Raw genomic sequence first — 18575 nt, 5'->3', positions numbered from 1 at the left:
ATATTTCATAATATGCAGAACGTAGAAAAAAATGTACCTTTAACCATGTCAATTATAATGGTGACAATGAAAGAGACTTAATTCTTGTTATGTCAAATGACAACAAATAATCTCAGTACGGAGTACTAAAAAAGACGACCCCAAGTTTGCTAAGTTTTATTAAAATCGGTTACCGGAAAGTGCGCGAAGCCAGATCCATTCCCTAGTTTGCTACCATTAGAGGTAAAATATTTTCTTCAAATTTAAATGGGACCACTAGTGAGGTGGGTACCTCACTAGTGGTCTTTACAAAAAAAATCATTTCAAATTGGTTCATATATTATTAGTTATCGCGTAACATACATACAAAAAAAATCATACAGTCGAATTGAGAATCTCTTTCTTTCTTTTGAAGTCGGTTAAAAAGTTCAGTAAAAAAGTGACTTTACAGTGTTATAGTTTTTGAAAATTAAATTGTTAAATATGAAAAAAAATCTGAAGCAATTTTTGAGGATATAAAACTGATGTTTCGTCATTATCTTCTAGGATTATCAAGTCTTTAGTATTTGAAGAGTAGTAAGTAAATAATGTGAAAATATCATAACTTCAAATCTTATTATGTGTATTTCCAAAAGTTGGATTTTTGTGTTGTGTCACTTTCATTCTAAAGGTGTGATATATACGTACGCACTTGTAAGTCCATATTTTATAAATTATTAATAACTAAAGTATGACAGAATAAACAATAAAAAAGGTTTCATATTAACGAATCCAAACACAATGCCAAGTTTAAAATAATCCAATCCAGTTAAGTATTTCACGTATTTTTCACACCATTCATCTACCCACACCTCGAGTCATAGTACAAAGTCCACATACATTCGAATATACACGTACATTTTGTAAGAATAATGTCGTTCAAAAGAATGAATGGTTCTCATTTGATAAATTATCATGTCGGCATAGTTCATTCTGTTAAAAATATATAGAACTGGTGTTTTATTTTTATGATCCGTGCCGTATTCTCCCTATATCCGATTAAGAGAAAGTAAGTTAATTGGGTGAAAATAACACGGATGTGATCTTGGGATATAAAGGCACAAAAAAATCCGTGTTGTCAAATTATACCCCTTTCCTATACCCAGTGACCTGATGAGTTTTAATAATAGAGCTCCTTGTTAACGACTTCGTCCAGTGAAGTACTGCCTTACCTATGTCTGCCGCCAAGCAGTAATGTAAGCATTACTGCGTTTCTGTTTGGTAGGGTAAGGGTGCTGGTGAAATTACAGGCACATGTGACTTGTCAACTTATATCTCAGCGTGACGGGTGCACTGGCAGTGCCCCTAAGATCTTTGCGATGTTCTGAGTAACACTGCAACTGTTATGGATAGGCGTGTCGCTTACCACCAGACGCAAAACTCGTTCGTCCCGTCATTTGGTGTAATAAAAAAACTCAAAGGATTGCAATGTAGGCGCTGGATGAAGAGCGCTCAGTCCAATTCCCGGTAGGAAGTTTTCTATATTAGTCCTACCAAGGTGTTGTGGGTAGTAGTACCTACACCAGAGTAAATTCCTTTGCTCCGGTACTCATAACATATGGAATTCTCTAATTCTTTAATTTGATTAAATTAGACGCCCAAGTCGCCTAAATAAATTGTAAATAATGTGTAAATTTGTAATCGTTCAAACTTAACCACCTTTTACGTTTACTTCAAATTGAAATTGAAATCCATTTATTCATATCAGACAACATAGTCCGTGATAATACTAAAACATAGAATTACATCACATTACTAATTATATTACATATTGGTTACATTAATTATATTTGAAGTTACATAAATTAAATTTGATTCAATTAATTCAAGTAATTAACATTAAAAATTAAATTAATTCATGGTACGTAATAGTGGCATCTTTTGTTTTTGTGTACCATATTACAGTGGTTTACAATACAATACAATACAATACAATACAAAGAATAAAAAGACAGGTACAGCAGGCTGCCTTATTGCTATATAAAAATCTCTTTCAGGCAACCAAACCAAATAAAAAACAGGTGGGTTATGTAGCCCGCACCCTGCGCCCCTAGGAAATGCATCACTTGCGCATTGTTAAGATTTGTTTTAGATCTTAATTATATGTTTATAAGGTTAAGTTCACATATTTGAAAACTTCACTAAGGCAACTGGTAATTGATGTGATTATGTCTGGCATAGTCTGACACATTATACAAATACTTACATACCTATGTAATGTACATAATGTAACTTTAAAAGTCTGTTTATAAAAGATATTGAATGAGAGGCCAAATGTGATTATACTTGAGGCATTATTGTTTACCAACTTTTTGTTCTATCACCTTGAACCGTTCCGTGCGTAATAAATTATTACACCTACCAATAACGTCACAGCTAGCCGATATTATTCATTTTCATACACGTAAGTGCTATAATCATGAGAATGAGACTTTAGAATCATGAACAAATGAACTCTTAGGGCAATTTACAATCTGGATCCCAGAGTATCTTTCCAAGTAATTAAATATTAGACTACGTCACGTACGTTGCCCTGATCCCAAAGTAAGTAGCTAAAGCATTTGTGTCATGGAAATCGGAAACAACGAACGGTACCACAAACACCCAGACCGGCGACAATATACAAAAGTTAGTTTTCTACACTGACCCGGCCGGGGATCGAAGCCGGGACCTCAGAGATGGCGACACAATGAAAACCGGTGTGCAAGCCACTCGACCACAGAGGCCGTCTAACTTATCTTAAGTTTGAAGAAATTAATATTTTTACATTTATGAAAATGTAGGCAATTTATGTCAAGCATAATAGTAATTTTTATCAAAAATGGTGACGAACGTAACATATTTTTTTTCTTTTTATTTATTTAGAGGTTTTGATCATTATTGACACGTTAGCACCATTAGAAAAACAATACCTCAAGAAAACACTTATATTACATAAATAAAATCCAGACAGATAAATGAAAATACTACCTAACCTAATGTGTACAAAACGGATTGAAACCACCCAACATTAAATGTACGGAAACCAGCCTTTGCAAATAACCGCGCCCTGATAGGTTCCGTCCGAACACACTCCGTGAGCAATACGAGAAATAAAAACAAACTATAGTACCGGCACGCTATGATGGCCGTTTTGACAGATTACAGATTAGTGAGGTGAAATCTCAATTCATTCTCGAAAAAATATACAATGAAATGCGAGTCAAATCCGTAAGTTTTCAGATTTATATCTAGTATTGCAAGGGGTAGCTGATTAAAAAGTAGAAAAATGTTTACTTAATATATTTCAATGAACCAAAGCAACGTCAATTCGAAACTCTTTTGTAGGTAAACTGGAGGTAGAAGTTGTACTGGCCAGCGATCATATAAATGACGATAGATTTAATTTTTTCAAATTTCGAACTTCGAAGGCAAATGCCGAGTTGCGGCGTAAAATTTGATTATACATTCCATAAATTTTAATACACGTCACTATTGACAATAATGTACAGCAATTAGGTTCTTCAACATAGTTATGAATTAATACGAAACTTGATGAGAGGACAAACGGCCATCATAGCGTGCCGGTCCTATAACAGTCATTGACAGTCCGGTTGATATTCAAAATATGCCAGTTAGGAGGTTTAAAATTATAATGAAACAAAAACTTTATACTAAAGGTTAATAATATACAGCTTCTGACTATAATAATAATAATAATAGCGCACACTCAACATAGCTCCGTACTAGGGAAACTCTGTGTCACGAGTGTCATGAACACAAACATAGACAACCACAATTTACACCCAAACTCACGAGAGAAATAAATGTAGGCCGTACAAATATTTCTCCGGGCCCGGGAATCGAACCTGGTACCTCTGACAGTCAGGTTTGGTAACTGTTCAGCCACGGAGGCAGTTAAATCCGTGGTAGTGATCCGTTTTAGCTATTACAGGATATCTCAATCCATGATGTTCGAAATAAATGTTATAGTGTGTACAAAATGTTTATTTACAAAGGGCAACTCCTAGTGTTCCCTACTTATTCTTCTCATGGGAATCTGATCGGAACAAATGCGTAGAGCGCAATCAATGACGAATTCAAGTCTACAGGACGTCCAACGACGATGAGACACGAAAGGAAATTACTTTAAATATTGTAGATCGGACACTTTAATAATTTTAATATAAAGGAATGCCATGATTTGCCATTGACGTTGTTTTCAGTTTCTTTTACGAATAAATGTTATAATTGAACGATGTTCCTTCAAATCAAGGTACTATGTAGAGGCAGCATGGGGAAATGGGGATATATCAATCCGACTCAAACCATTGTGTTTGCGGATCCCCCACACAAAGTATGTCACATTTGCTCTCATGCCCACTGTGTACGACCAGCTACACCCGCGAAGACCTGCTAAAGGCATAGAGGTGGCTGCTTACTAGCCTAAAGAAATATAACGCAGGATTTCTACTGGTTTCTGGCATTGACTCGACAAGAAGAAGAAGGTACTATGTTTCTTATAAGGAGTCAATCCTTATAATTTAGAATTATGGTTTTGTAGCAGTAGAGCGTCTTGTGGAAGAGTTCTTGTAAATAATGTAAATAAATGTTAAAAAAATAACCAAAAAATAAAATCCGGCCCTGTCCCATAGCCGTGAGACACCCCGTAGTAGTATACACTCTACTGACACGTTCGTATAGTTACAAACGTGTCAGTAGATTTCTACATATCAATGAAAGTATATCCTGTCAAACTGGACTTTTAAATATAGGCAAGTGACACACGTTTCCTCTTTTAAACAGGTGCTTTTCCAGTCTCATCGTATTTACTAGTAAGAAGTTCTGCCTTCGAAGGCATTTTATGAAATCATTTGTAATAAAACGGAATTACAAAATTTAATGCTAAAGATAAAAAACCAGAGCACAGATTAACGTTTTTATCATCTTAACTATTTATGGTTTATCTGACCGACTAACCTTATAAACCAGACGGTAAGAACGGAATTATACTAACCAATCAAGTCGATGAGCTTGAAAAACAATGTCAGGAATGTGTACGCGCGAAAGTTGTTGACGTATAAAGAATTTTTATGGCGGCCGGTTTTTTGTCACGTTGGCAATATTGGCGTTGTTTACTACATTCACTACAGTTAATGAAATAATTCACTAATTGCTATTTTACAAAATAAAAAAAACTATGACGATTAATTGCAGTGACTAAAAACGTAATATTAAAAAAATCTAAATTTCCAAATTTCATTTTTTTTTAAACAATCCAAAGTTCTTCCAAAACAAATTAAATGTACAATTCACTAACAATAATAAAATTAAACCAAAAATCCCCAACGCTTGCATCCCTGGTGGGGATCGAACCCACGACCTTTGGATTAGAAGTCCAACGCGCTATCCTCTGCGCCACAGGGACGACGACAATTGTGTTGAAATTTCCCTTCAACTTCTATCGACTGATCGAGATGCTCCCACCGTGTACACACTTACTATCAAGACGTGATGGTTAAGAATGTGTGGGTGTGGTAAGTGGGTAAAAGAAACCGGGTTTTGTTGGATAACTATTACATGTTCGGTGTGAGTTGTGGTGAAAATGCACATTGTCGAACACGCAGCCGTTATCGGTGCTTTGTTTGTGTACTAAAAATCGAAATTTACTGTTACTTTTATTATGAACGCTAAGTGTATCGCGTAGGGTACAATTTTGGACAAATAATTTTTAACACATCGCATATTTTAAAGTGTGACCGCCATATACCTTCTTCAGTATGTGGTCATACTTTACTTTCTTAACGACGCACCTGTGTAATATTTAATTTCTGTAATAAAATGTAGAGCACCTTTGTGTAAATTAAATTCCATAACAAGTCTAGAAGTAGAATAAATTGAGGTTTTTAATAAATAACCTTGGAAAATAAACACAAAATTAATGGGCCTTGTGTGTGACCATTTTGAATGGGAAGTTTTATAATGACGCTCGGGTAAACATAATTTAAGTTCATTTAAATAGGAAATTCTTACCTCTAGCGAAAATAAGATTTCTTTTATTTAATTTAATTAAAAAAAAAAGTTTAGAGTTGTCGAATAAGTCGGGCCCTAAAACAAAGACAGCATGCATTTGAACATTTAAATGACGAATAAATGTATAACGAGCTGTCAAATGACAGCGGCCCAAAGTTGTTTTCACGATCATTTACGGCCATTACATATCCTTAATTTGACAGCTGTAAACAAAATGAAACGATATACTGTCATACCTTAAAATTACAGTTGAGATATTTAAATAAAAAATAAGTTGTTCTGTCACCCGATCATTCTTATAATTTTAATGAAATTGTGGCGTCTGTGGATTAATACTCTTAATTATTCCATATAAATTTAGACATGATGCTGTCTAGAGTTGAGAATCTCAGCCACGGCATGTGCTGGCTAGTTTCAGTATCTTTAATTTTAGTTTTAAAAATAAATTAAATATTTTTTATTTTTTAAGTACAATTTAAAATGAATAGTATTGAAAAAAAATTTCTTTCTTGTTTCTTTTTTACTTCAACTAAGCAAAAATGGCCTATTAAAGCAAGTTTTTCGTATTTACAAAACGAACTTTGTCTAAGTTTAAGCAAGAAATTAAATAAAAGTTAGTTTCGAGTTCTTAGGTTGTCGCGATTGTTACACATGGGAAATGAAACTATTTTCCCGGATTTAAACTGTTGAGTCTAAAGGGCCCGAAATGTTGGTTTGTTAGAAAAAAATAAATATTTATATAATAAAAATAAATTTTCGATTTAAATCCGGAAGTTTCATTTCCTATGTAAAACTTAGTTTATTTCGTAATTTCTTGCATAGGCAAAGTTCGTTTAATTGCCTCCATGGCCGAACGGTTACTACGCTGGACTGCCATGCAAAGGCCCCAGGTTCAATTCCCGGGCCAGGAAAAGTATTTGTATGGCTTACATTTATTTCTCTCGTGAGTCTGGATGTAATTTGTAGATGTCTATGTACGTGTCCATGGCACCTGCGATACAGGGTTTCCCTAGTGCGGGGTTATGAGTGAGTGCGTTATTGTTATTGTTTTGTAAATACGAAAAACCTGCATAGTTCGCCATCTTTGTTTAATCGAAGTCAAAGTTTGTTTTGTAAATCTCAGCCTTATACAGCATCGTGTTTAAATTTATAAGAATTATTACAATTTGACAGATAAAAACTAAAATTATATCTCCTATGTTTTATCACGAGAGCGATGAACTGAATATAAACTAAGTTTAGTTTGTTTGTCCGAATAGACGCCATTTTTAATTTTATAACATTTATTTCAATTGGAAGTCTCTTTTTAAATCTTATCTCGTATATTTGGTTATTTTCAAAGTATTGGTCACGCATGGCTGATTTAAGTCCGAAAAAAAAAATAGATTTATTTCGTATGTCAACCTTGGTTGCTCAGCAATTGGCACTTGTCTAAGAATTTTAAGTAATGGAGTAAATTCTATTGCATTACTACCTACTCGCAGTACAGAGAATGCCATAGTTAATAATGTAGTTGTTTGGCATATGATTTACAAAACAGTATTTTACTTAAGAGTTTATACTTGGTTGACTGAGCAATTTTGGCGTATTTGAGCTCTTTGCGGTTCTCGGCACAGAGCCTGCGCCACCCACGCTCGCAAGGACATGGGAGGGGGCTACAGTGCCCATGCACCGACAGAAAATATATAGTAAAATTGGGGATATACACTAATTAATATACGGTATGAAAACACGATTCCTAAAAGTTTTCACGATAGAAAATAAAACACAAACTAACCTCGAAATTTTTCAAGAAAACCGCTTAATTCAATAGGTGCTTTACATGTACCAATGTTTTTTTCTATCAACTGAACTAAATAGAACGTGAATACTATATGATATACATTTTTCAAATGGTTTTAATTGCGTTTGTAAAAAAATCTAAACTAAAGCCAGTGTCCCTGCTGCCGCTTGTCCCATATAAAATAAACCCTATTGTACGGGAATAATTTTTATTCGAGCAGAGGTAGTATTAGTATTAACATGCAAGAATGAAATTTTTACGATCCAATTACAATATTAACAAGAAGCATTTTTAGAAAGTCAGTAAGCGAAATTAATACTTGGATTTACCGAACACCTCTGTGATGTGAGCTTTTAATTAATACGAATAAGAACGCACGGCCACACGTTGTTTATAAATTTAAACTGTCATGTTTCATTATGATCATGAATGTCACCCACGACCCATTTATGGCGGTCACTAAGCTTGTGGTAGTGTCAGTTTTGTTGTTTCGTGCCCTGTTGATTCTGCTCCAGAGCGCTAATGATTAGGCAGCAGCATGTATTTTAGTACGGGCAGAGCTCCTTGTTAAGAAGTACGTTCAGGGAAATGCCACCTTACCTATTTCTGCCGCTAATCAGTAATGTTAGCGTTAGAGCGTTTCGGTTTTAAAGGGTAAAGGCGTGTTCCCATTATATCATAACGTTTTATGTATCGTTGGACGACTGTCGCATCTGACCTGTTCACGACAAATAGTCATAATATGGGAACAGGTTAGACGCGCACGTTAGGCGTGCACGTTTATTTTATCGTTCAACGACTGTCGTGTCTAGATGTTCCCACTCGATCGTGACGACAATTTATCGGTTCACGCCAGCTCGTCGTCTGAAGCTGCGATTATCTGTCGTCACATTTTTATCGTGGCGTCGTTTTTAGCTCACCCCATTGTCACGACAGTCAGTCGTCGTAACGTCAAACGAGTCGCGAACGACAGTTAATCGTGTTGTTCTATGTGTAAATAACTTCATTTTAATATACAAGCCACGACCCTTTAAACTGCACGACCGACTGTCGCCACGACGTAATGGGAACGCACCCTAAGAGTGCTGGTGAAATTACAGGCGCATGGGTCTTGTCAACTTATGTCTCAGGGTGACGGGCGCAGTAGCAGTGCCCCTCAGATCTTTGCGATTTATAGCCCTGAGTGGCACTGCACCTGTTATGGACAGGCGTCTCGCTTACCAACAAGTCCACGACTTGTTCGCCACGACAAGCGGATTTAATTAAGTATAATAAATTCAAATGCAAAACTTTAAAACGTCTCCTATTTGTATTTTTATACACGTACTGCTAAACTTAGTGTATGTATGTATGAATTTCCAAAAATTAACAATTCATATGAATGTTTATTTTTTATTGAATGTCACAATGTTGTACTACCATGATATTCAATCGTTTTTTGTGAAATTACTCTACTAGGCGAAACACTAAGACAAATTCATTCGATCGGGCTGATCCGGGTGCTGGTTCGAATCCTAATAATCAAATACTGTTACGCATGTGTTACGCGATTATTTTGACATTTGTGAATCGTTTTTGATAATAATAATAATAAGGCTAATGCAATGCTGGTTACATTCAAATTTGAAGAAAATATTCCTCCCCTAAATGTGACAAATTGGGGAAAGAGTCCGGTTTATTTGATTTCATCCAATTTTCGTTAACAAATTTCAATAAAATTTGGCAAATATACATAATTCCACAAACTTTTGAGGCCCGCTTTTTCTATGAAAAAGTTTTAATTATTTTCGTATCTATATCGTTTATATTTGTTTGTACAGGGTGTTATTTTTAAATTAGACAGTATCCACAGACCACATAAATACTGGGGAATCCGAAACCATAGAAGATACAAGGAAACTGTTTTAGGAAATGAATGAAGTCTTTTTTTGAGAAAACAATTTTGGCATAGTAAGTATTTTCAGCATTAAAAAAATTTGTTAATTCTATTCATTATGCATGAAAAAGATTTTTTATCAAATTTGACAAACTTTTGCTGTCCCGATTTTTTCGTCCTTATATACTATGAAATCATCCTTATAAGTCTAAATATCTAAATAAGCATTAAAATAAGTTGATTTTATTCATTTTGTATGATAAACATTTTATAAAATTTTACCAACTTCTGCTGACCCGGTTTTTCCAAACTTTTGAGATCGGCTTTTTCTATGAAAAAGTTTTAATTCTTTTCGAATCTATATTGTTTATATTTGTTTTTCCAAAATAAAGTATACTTTCGGGCACTCTGCGGGTCCCATATCCAACAATCAAGTTAAATCAAGCAAAATTAAGAGTAATTGTAAACGAAAAGAACCTAATTAAGAATCATATTGTATCGTAGTACGTGTACGACCTTTATATGAATGAGGCCAATAAATCATTTTCTCTATGATTTTATTCGGACCGAAACTTTTTTCATTTGTACATTTAAATTGGTAGTATAGTAACGGCCAGTCGACAGTCAATTCGATCTCATGACTTGCTATAATCCTTTATTTCGAGAGACAATTTGTATATGATCGATTTTAAGAACGATTTTATAAGGAATGATTGAATGAATTAAATATTTTATATTGCACATTAAAAGTACAATTGTGCAACAGAACAATTAGTTTTAATTTTCGAACTCCTGATGTTAGAGCTTAGAAGTACTTGGTAGTTTTATTCGATACATTCCTTTACTATATGTAATAGGTTATACGTATCAGTGCATGTTGTTCTGCTGTCCCGGTTTTTTCGTCCCATACTATGAAATGATCCCCTCATGAAACCGAGTCGGTCAGCACTAAAAAAATTTTGATCAATTTTATTTTTATTTTTTCATTTTTACCGACAACTCACGCTTGACCAAAAAATTTACCATGCTGAAATTGTTTTTCACAAAAAAAAAAGACTTAATGGCTCCTAAAAGTTTCCATGAATCTTGTATGGTTTTGGATTTCCCCATATTGTCCCATTAAAGAAAACACTGTATAATTTTAATTTTCTACACAAAGTTTACATTTATTTGCAGAGACTGGTGCTTGAATTAGATTCCCTGTATTTCAATTCGCAACATTTTTTCCTCCGTATAAAATTAATAACACTACACACACGCAGGCAAATGCGTGCAGCGCATGTGTATATTAATAGTAATATCATACTAATGTGCCTGACAAACCGACCGCGTTACGCTCTTCGTCAGCACCGACAATCTAGTTCTCTCTGCATCTAACTCGCATGAAGGCACAAAGGTAAATATTCTACGAGGCTCTAGCCTTGATAGAATTCCTAAGTTGGACTAATGATACTGACGTTTTCAAAAGTTCTGAATATAAATTTCTGACATCAGCCAGTTACCTGGAGACGGTCACTGTCCGATAGCCCGGTCTCTCCGTGGTCGAAATCAAGCAGCTTGCTTTCGAACGGTTCGACTCAACGACTTACTTATTTTGATCTTGGCCTCCGATACCAGATTCTGCCACGTCTTTCGGTTCGGACTCTACCCTTTCCACTAGCACCGAGGTACTTTTCTGGACTTCATCGGTACCTACGACCGCTCAGACGTCCGAAGTCCAATCGTACTGCTCTTTTTGCGGCAGGATTCTCACTCATTATCTCCACGTGTTCGAACCAACGGACTCTCGCCTTTAGTTTCTCCTACAATATTGGACCCGGACGTCAGTCTATGACTTCCACGTTCAGTTATTAATATTATTGATGAAAGTTGTACAAAATAAATAAATCGTGATAACGATGTAATTAAATGCCCAAGAATTCACGAGCAAAGTTTCGAATTTCACACACGTCGGTTACAAATTGCATTTTGAATGTTAGAAAACAAAAATCAGCGAACAAACTATAACACTTTCACTTTACAAACGTTATATAACAAGATTTATAGATATAACACTATTAGTTATGTAGCATTAGAGCTCCTTGTGAATGAGTTCGTCCAGGTAAGTACTGTAACCTTTCCTATTTTTGCCGCCAAGCAGTAACACTCACATTACCTACAGCGTTCCGGTTTTGAAGGACAACTGGTGAAATTACAGGTACATGGAACTTGTCAACTCATATCTTAGGTTGACGGGCGCAGTGACAGTTCAACTATGATGGGTAAGCATGTCGCTTATCACCAGGCGCACGACTTGGTCGTTCCGTCGTTTGCTATTATAAAAAAAAGTTAAATACTTGGGTATATCCCAATTTATTAAATTTGATTTAAATAGAAATATTGGAATGAAAAGATCTGAGGTAACTGAATGCGTTCTTTTAGTGAACCTCATAATAATGACAATTGTCAACCCATAACACATTGCACCGCTTGATACGGGGCTCCTCTAAGGAAGGATTTGGGTCATATGTTTTCCTTCATCGTTGTTGAGAAGTATTGTTATAAAACAGGTACTTGTCACCACAGGGAATCGAATGGTCGACTGAGAAGCAAGCGTCCTCCTATAGACAACCACAGCTCTTTAGGACGACCTTTATTTAAAGTCAAAACTTGAAGAACGTTTCTGCTAAGTCGCTGTAAATCAGGAAGTCTGTGATGGCAGCAGGTTACTTTTACACTACCTTACCTAAGCTTAATAAGCAAAATGTAACGCAAATAAATCAAATAAGTGATAAAGTACATTTGTAACGGTATCTATAACGGTGGAGTTAGCAAAAAATTCGACCGGTATGGCACATAAAAATAAAGACAGGGTTGTCACTTTCAAATTAGAAATATATAAATAGCCTTTCAAATTTTCGTCTCACGCGTATCATGCGTTAATTAAGTCATACTTTTAGATTACTGTGTCTTTATAATAATGTTTTTTGATGGCTGACCGGCTCTCTGAATGACGGATAGGAACTGACATAGATACGGCGAGTTCAGTGTAAGTCCATGTAGCGCCCGGATGCAGTCAATGCTCAAGCGCCCTCTAGTAGGCACGCGATCAAAATGGAATACTTAGTTATATTTTCTCAAGTGATCGGAAATTCGGATGCAAATGATGCAATTATAAATAATGTTGGGAAGCGATTGCTAGTTTACTTCGCATGCGCCGCGAGCAGTTTTCGGCGCCCCCTAAGATCCTGCACACTTTGTACCGTGGGTAAAGCTGGCACTGGACGAGTTCTTGTTTTTTTTAATTTAACCAATTATGTCCCTTTCTATGAGCGACTTCACCAGACTGGTTCGATAAAGATAGCTTTGATCCGGACCGTCTAACATTCTTTTCAGTTTTAATGATAAAATGTACTCTGATGCGATTCAAGATAGAATTTACGAAACACTACGGTATTTCCTTTTAAATACCAATTACACGCATACTTAATAGATAAAATTCCAACAAAAGATACTCATATCTACGATTATGAATGTACGTAATGGTAATTTAATTATAAACTAAATGGACTTTTGAGAGGCTAAAATGAGAAAATCTAAAATCGGTGTTTAATTAAGAAAACACGAGAAATAGGCGTGAGGTTAGAAAAGGGACCTATATTTATTTAGTAATAAATAAAATTACCGGGGATATACGGAATAAAATGTCGGGCCGATGGAATCAAGGAAAGGGGCCAATAACGGGTAATGAGTGCCCAAAAGATTTGGATTTTGTGGCAAACTCTATAGTAAATGGTGATTGGTACACATGCAACGATAACAAAAACTAATAGTGCAATAGAACAACTTTACTACCGGTACGTATAATACAAGAAATGGTTAATAAAATTCGTCCTACAGGAGCAATAGAGCTCCTTGCGAAAGTGTTCATCCAGGGAAGTACAGCCACTTAACCTATTTTTTTCGCCAAGCAGTTACGCTCATATTAATGCGTTCCGGTTTTGAAGGGTAAGCAAGGGTGTTGGTGAAATTACTGGCACATGGGACTTGTCAACTCATGTCTCAGGGTGACGGGCGCAGTGGCAGTGCCCCCAGATCTTTGCTATTTAAAGCTCTGAGTGGCACTGCAACGGCTAAGGACAAGCGTGTCGCTTGCCACCAGACAGACACGACTTGTTCGTCCCTTCATTAGGATACTACATAAAAAAGAGAGGCTACGGCATAATAAGCCATACTGCCAGATCTTAGATTTTAATTTTCTTATATGTTTTGGCGGAAAATCGTTAAGTAGGTATTTATTATTCCAAAAGAAATATCCGAGTGGAGTTAATACAAGGTATAGATTTTAAATACAGGATGAAGTTTCAATTCGGAGTGATTCATCAATTCCGATTTAATCCAAATCCGTTCTAGAAATATTTTATAGTAGAACAAAGTTGTTTTTACAATCCCTGTAACGGTACTGTTCGCGAACTCCTAGCTTTCTTTACATATTTTTTCTGTGTTTTTGTATGATTTTTGCTTGTCATTGTTGGTGTCCTATTGTGATTTTTTTTTGTCTTGCTTATTAGAAGTATTTATGTTGCTCACTCTCATTTTATAGTCTATTTCAGTACCACCGAGACTGTTGTCACTATAATACATTTTTTGTACTTTTTAGTTCGACAGCTTCTGAAGCATTAAAAAAGCTATTTTACGAGCAAAAACTCAGAAGTGTAGTCAAAACAACGTTAAGCAAGAGTCATAGAGTTAAATTTAAAAATAATAACTTTATTTGAAGTAAATTAAAATTTTAGTGGATGCTTAAGACGTAACAAACTATAAGTAGGTAACAGTATAAAGACCAAGAATCTAGGACTCAAAATGGTAGACAGTTAATCTCTACTATTTCATGAGTCAACATTTAGTTAAGCACTAAATTTTGGAATACACTAAGAATGGGTTACATATCAGTAGTCCGAAATGACGTTTTCCAGAAATAACGTTTGGTCGAAATTTCATAACCTCGAAATTAATTTTGAGAGGAAAATGTTTTTTCTTTTAAGCCTAACTTAACCTAACCTAACCGAACCTAATCATGTCTTTGCGATAAACTTTCGACATATCCTGAAAGAATATTTGTTTCGTTATAATTCGGTTTTCGGTGTGATGAAAATTCGAACAAAAAAATTTTCGTTTGTGATACGTTACCCTAAGAATGTAGTAATGTTCTACAAATATAATGTACAAATCTTAATTAACAAACATAATGTACTTTTCTCTCTGTATCATCAAAATTTCAAAAAAACAACTCAAAGCCGATGTTTTTGTTACTTATTAGTAGTGTATAATATTTTTAACGTACTTCAAAAAAAAGGAGGAAGTTTTCAATTCGACTGTACTTTTTTGTATATATGTTACGCGGTAATTTGTGATCTTTCGTCCTTCGGGACAAGCTAAGACTAATTGGCCATACTGCAGATTGTAATATTTGTTACTTTAATTTTCTGACATTTATTCGCGGGAACTCGTAATATCTTTATGGTGGTCAGTTAAAAACTCCTATTTTTTTGGATGCATTTTTCGGTCATTCTCGGACTTAGTGTTCACTACCTGCTTTCCGTAGCAATTTTTATTATCTAAGTATTCGATTTTTTATCGTGTAACATTATTTAATATTCGAGTATTGTATCGTGAAATATTATTTAATAATTACACGATAATATACTTGAATATTTATGTAACAAAAATTGCCACGAAAATTAGTTAGTGAATTAGTCCGAAAATGACAATTTTTTCTTAAGTTTCACCTAAGGTTTTCACCCATTTATTCGGATAGATAAAGGTTCTACCATACAGCCTCTTCATATGTTAGTATCTTTCCCTTGTTTTAATTGAGACTTGATGACATGGCTAAATTACGGAGCATCCATGGAGCCTGTTACGACAATAAACATGCTCAATCAAGTATAGTGACCCAAGTACATTTTTTACTTCTTCAGTATTAGTTGTATTCAGAATGTGCAAAATTTTCTATGCTAAAGTTTGAATCAGACATCACGCTTTCCATTGGTTAAAAATAATCACATGACAACCATTGGGCCGATATACTATTCGCCAGCAGATGCACCTGTTTTTTTTACCGTCTACCTGTTGAAGAAGGTGTTCTTGTGATAGGCCGCTATTCCAAAACGCCATCGATGTGTTAAAAATTATACAACTCATAGTAAAGAAATATCCCTTGGTGTATTAGAGCCACGAAAAGGTATGCTATCAGTACAGAAACTGGTATGCTATCTCTTCAGTACCTTTTTTTTAAATTTATTTCATGACCATGGATATTAATTCTTCAGTCGAAATATCAAAGATAATAAACAAGGAAAATATAAAAAATAATAATAGCATAGTAATAAAACAAAATTAATAAAAATTTTCTCCGATTGTTTACGATGAATTTAAATACAACAATGAAATAAACTGGATTTGACTGTAACCACTTGACGAGTCTTCAATAGTGTACCTGTACAGAATCAGTATAGTGTTGCCAATAATCATGGTAGCTAAACGCGTCACTGTGTAATATAATATCATTATCACATTAAAGTCATAAATATAATACGAAGTACCTACATGAAACAAATTACGTAAAGCGCTTAACGTCCAATATCCATTAAAATGTACTAAACATAATTTGCTAATGTTTCTGACCCAAACAAAAACAAGTACGTCCTGGGTTTTGTATGAGTAATATGTTTTTCTAGATACCCTATAGTCATATAGAACATTATGGCGCTAAATTTGAATGTGATACTTTCATTATAATGTTCATTGGGTATTTACGTGTAGTGAACTGTATCAATGAGATTCAGGTGCTATTAAAGAGTGAGCAAGACCAATAGAAATGTATTTACAGTTTTGTTTCAAAACTCCTTAGTATTTTTAATTGTAATTATATTTCATTATTGACGTTGGCTTGCAGATGTATTTCTATCACGTGGTTGAATTTGTGTAGTAGCTTTGAAAACTAGGAATATTTATTAAATTATTTATCAATCATCCAGTCCACTAGTTTTGTACTCTTCATTTTGGGTCCGGCTCGAAGGACCAATTTTATTTAAACAAAGTACAGCTACGAACCAAACAGAACACAAACAAACAAGGACAATAACAACGAAAAAGGCGCCAATAACAAGTTCATTTAAATTTAGAATTTCAATCTAAAACTAAACTGCTAAAAAGACTATATAAACTAAATGTACAAAAAGATTTGTAGTGACTGCTGCGATTCGCTTCATCTCCTATTTAAACATAAAAAAATATCGATTAAATTCGTTCGTGGAAACGTTTAACCTCTCTCTTGGAAAGAGATCAATTTGCAGATAGGTATGGCCTTATAACATCAAGGGTTCGATAAACAAGTGACAATACTTTTGGACAGCCCTGAATAGCTCTACATTTGGCAACTTGTGCGGTTTTATACAACATAGCGTTCGGTGTGGTTGGCACATCAATTACCGCATTATATACCTCCTCTAATTACATACTTATGCATTCACTACCTACTTAAATGCGTTATATATAGTCTTATATCAATGACTGGAATCCTTGAACTGTTTATTTGTAGTTGTTATTTTGGATTATTACACACGGCTTTAAGGTTAAAACTATACCGTGTGTTAGCGTTTGAAGTGTAAATTTGAACGTTTTGTAATTGACTTTAGGCACAATATTCAACAAAGAATTTTGACATATATTTTAGTGCGCCACAGCTTTCAGTTTAATTTGTCTATGGAGTTCGTCTGAAGAAAATGCGTATTAAATATTAAAAAAAAAACAATAAAGGTTACTTTATTGTAGTGAGTTAGTGATTTTTTAGGTTGTGATATTCGAAACAAAGCAAGTTTACTCTATAAACTCTCTTACTTATACGAAAAAAAATACATCTAAACGCAGCATCGACTTCTTAGACTATTAGTAAATACAAACTCAAAATCGGTCCTCCCGGCTTCAAAATTCGAAACGCAATTGCACTGCTCTCAAGAAAACACCAAACGTACGCTTCAAAAATCCTTTTAGAACTTACCATAATTTTAAACATCCAAACAAACAGATATAGCACTTCATAGAACACTCATGTAACGTAGTGTATATTCAATTTCCTTTTTATTAGATGTTTATTTGATTAAATTCACGTCACCATAGCAACCGTAAGATGGCGGACAACGCGCATGCGTACAACGAGCGGGCCGGGCGCGCACAGACTGCTGGTTTTGGCGCCAAGATGTTTTGTCTGAGAAAATAAAACGAACGCGCTTCTCCGCGTTCCTTCCGACTCCGAGGCTGCTCCGGAAAAGTACTCCTTATTTTTTAAATTTCTTTTACTTTTTATTTTTAATACGGACTTTAGACACGGCGGAATGTTTTTTAACTTCGGCTTTTGTTTTTAAAAAGTAAACCGTGCAATGAGAAAAAACAAAAGACGATCATTTAGAAATCAATTTCTTGTGCCGAGGTTTATGTATGGAAGATCGATTTCTATTGTTATTGTGAAATGTCCCGATTTGTTATACAACTGTTTTTAATTACGTTTTTTCTACAGATCATAGCGCCAGGTTTCTCTAACTGGAGACTCTTGCGTAAACTTTAGAACTTACCTAATTAAAGAACTGCAAAGGCTGCAAGTACATTTATTCACAGATTAACATATAAAACTACATAAGTTGTTACTTTTAATTGAAGAAAGAGCTCAAATGTCTCTTTATTTATTATTTATCATAAGCAAAATTTTCAACAGAAATTTTTGAAATACGAATCTTCAAGTGTAGCCAGGTTTATTACGTTCATTATTAGCCTTATTATCGAAAACAATTTTCATTAATAATTAGCGATTATACGTATTTATCTAGTAAGTTATTATGATTTAAAGGA

The 18575-nt window shown here is 34.7% G+C and overlaps 1 protein-coding gene and 1 non-coding gene across 2 annotated transcripts in view; both read right to left on the bottom strand.

Annotated features, from left to right (window-relative positions):
* The window catches only part of LOC113232879 (multiple epidermal growth factor-like domains protein 10), a 91213-nt gene extending 73316 nt beyond the window's left edge, over positions 1–17897 (bottom strand). Inside the window, exon 1 of the mRNA XM_026467755.1 lies at positions 17731–17897. The gene's annotated coding sequence lies outside the window, so the exon portion shown is untranslated. The remainder of the gene's footprint in view (positions 1–17730) is intronic.
* On the bottom strand, positions 5353–5425 carry Trnar-ucu. Its single transcript has one exon. It is a non-coding gene; the product is annotated as a tRNA-Arg (tRNA).
* Positions 17898–18575: the final 678 nt, after the last annotated feature.

The sequence above is a fragment of the Hyposmocoma kahamanoa genome, unplaced genomic scaffold (genome assembly GCF_003589595.1).
Source record: "Hyposmocoma kahamanoa isolate Upper Pololo Valley unplaced genomic scaffold, ASM358959v1 78, whole genome shotgun sequence".
Classification (NCBI taxonomy): Eukaryota; Metazoa; Arthropoda; class Insecta; order Lepidoptera; family Cosmopterigidae; genus Hyposmocoma; species Hyposmocoma kahamanoa.
Note: the sequence above shows the minus strand (reverse complement) of the source record. Positions and strands in the feature narration are given on the sequence as shown.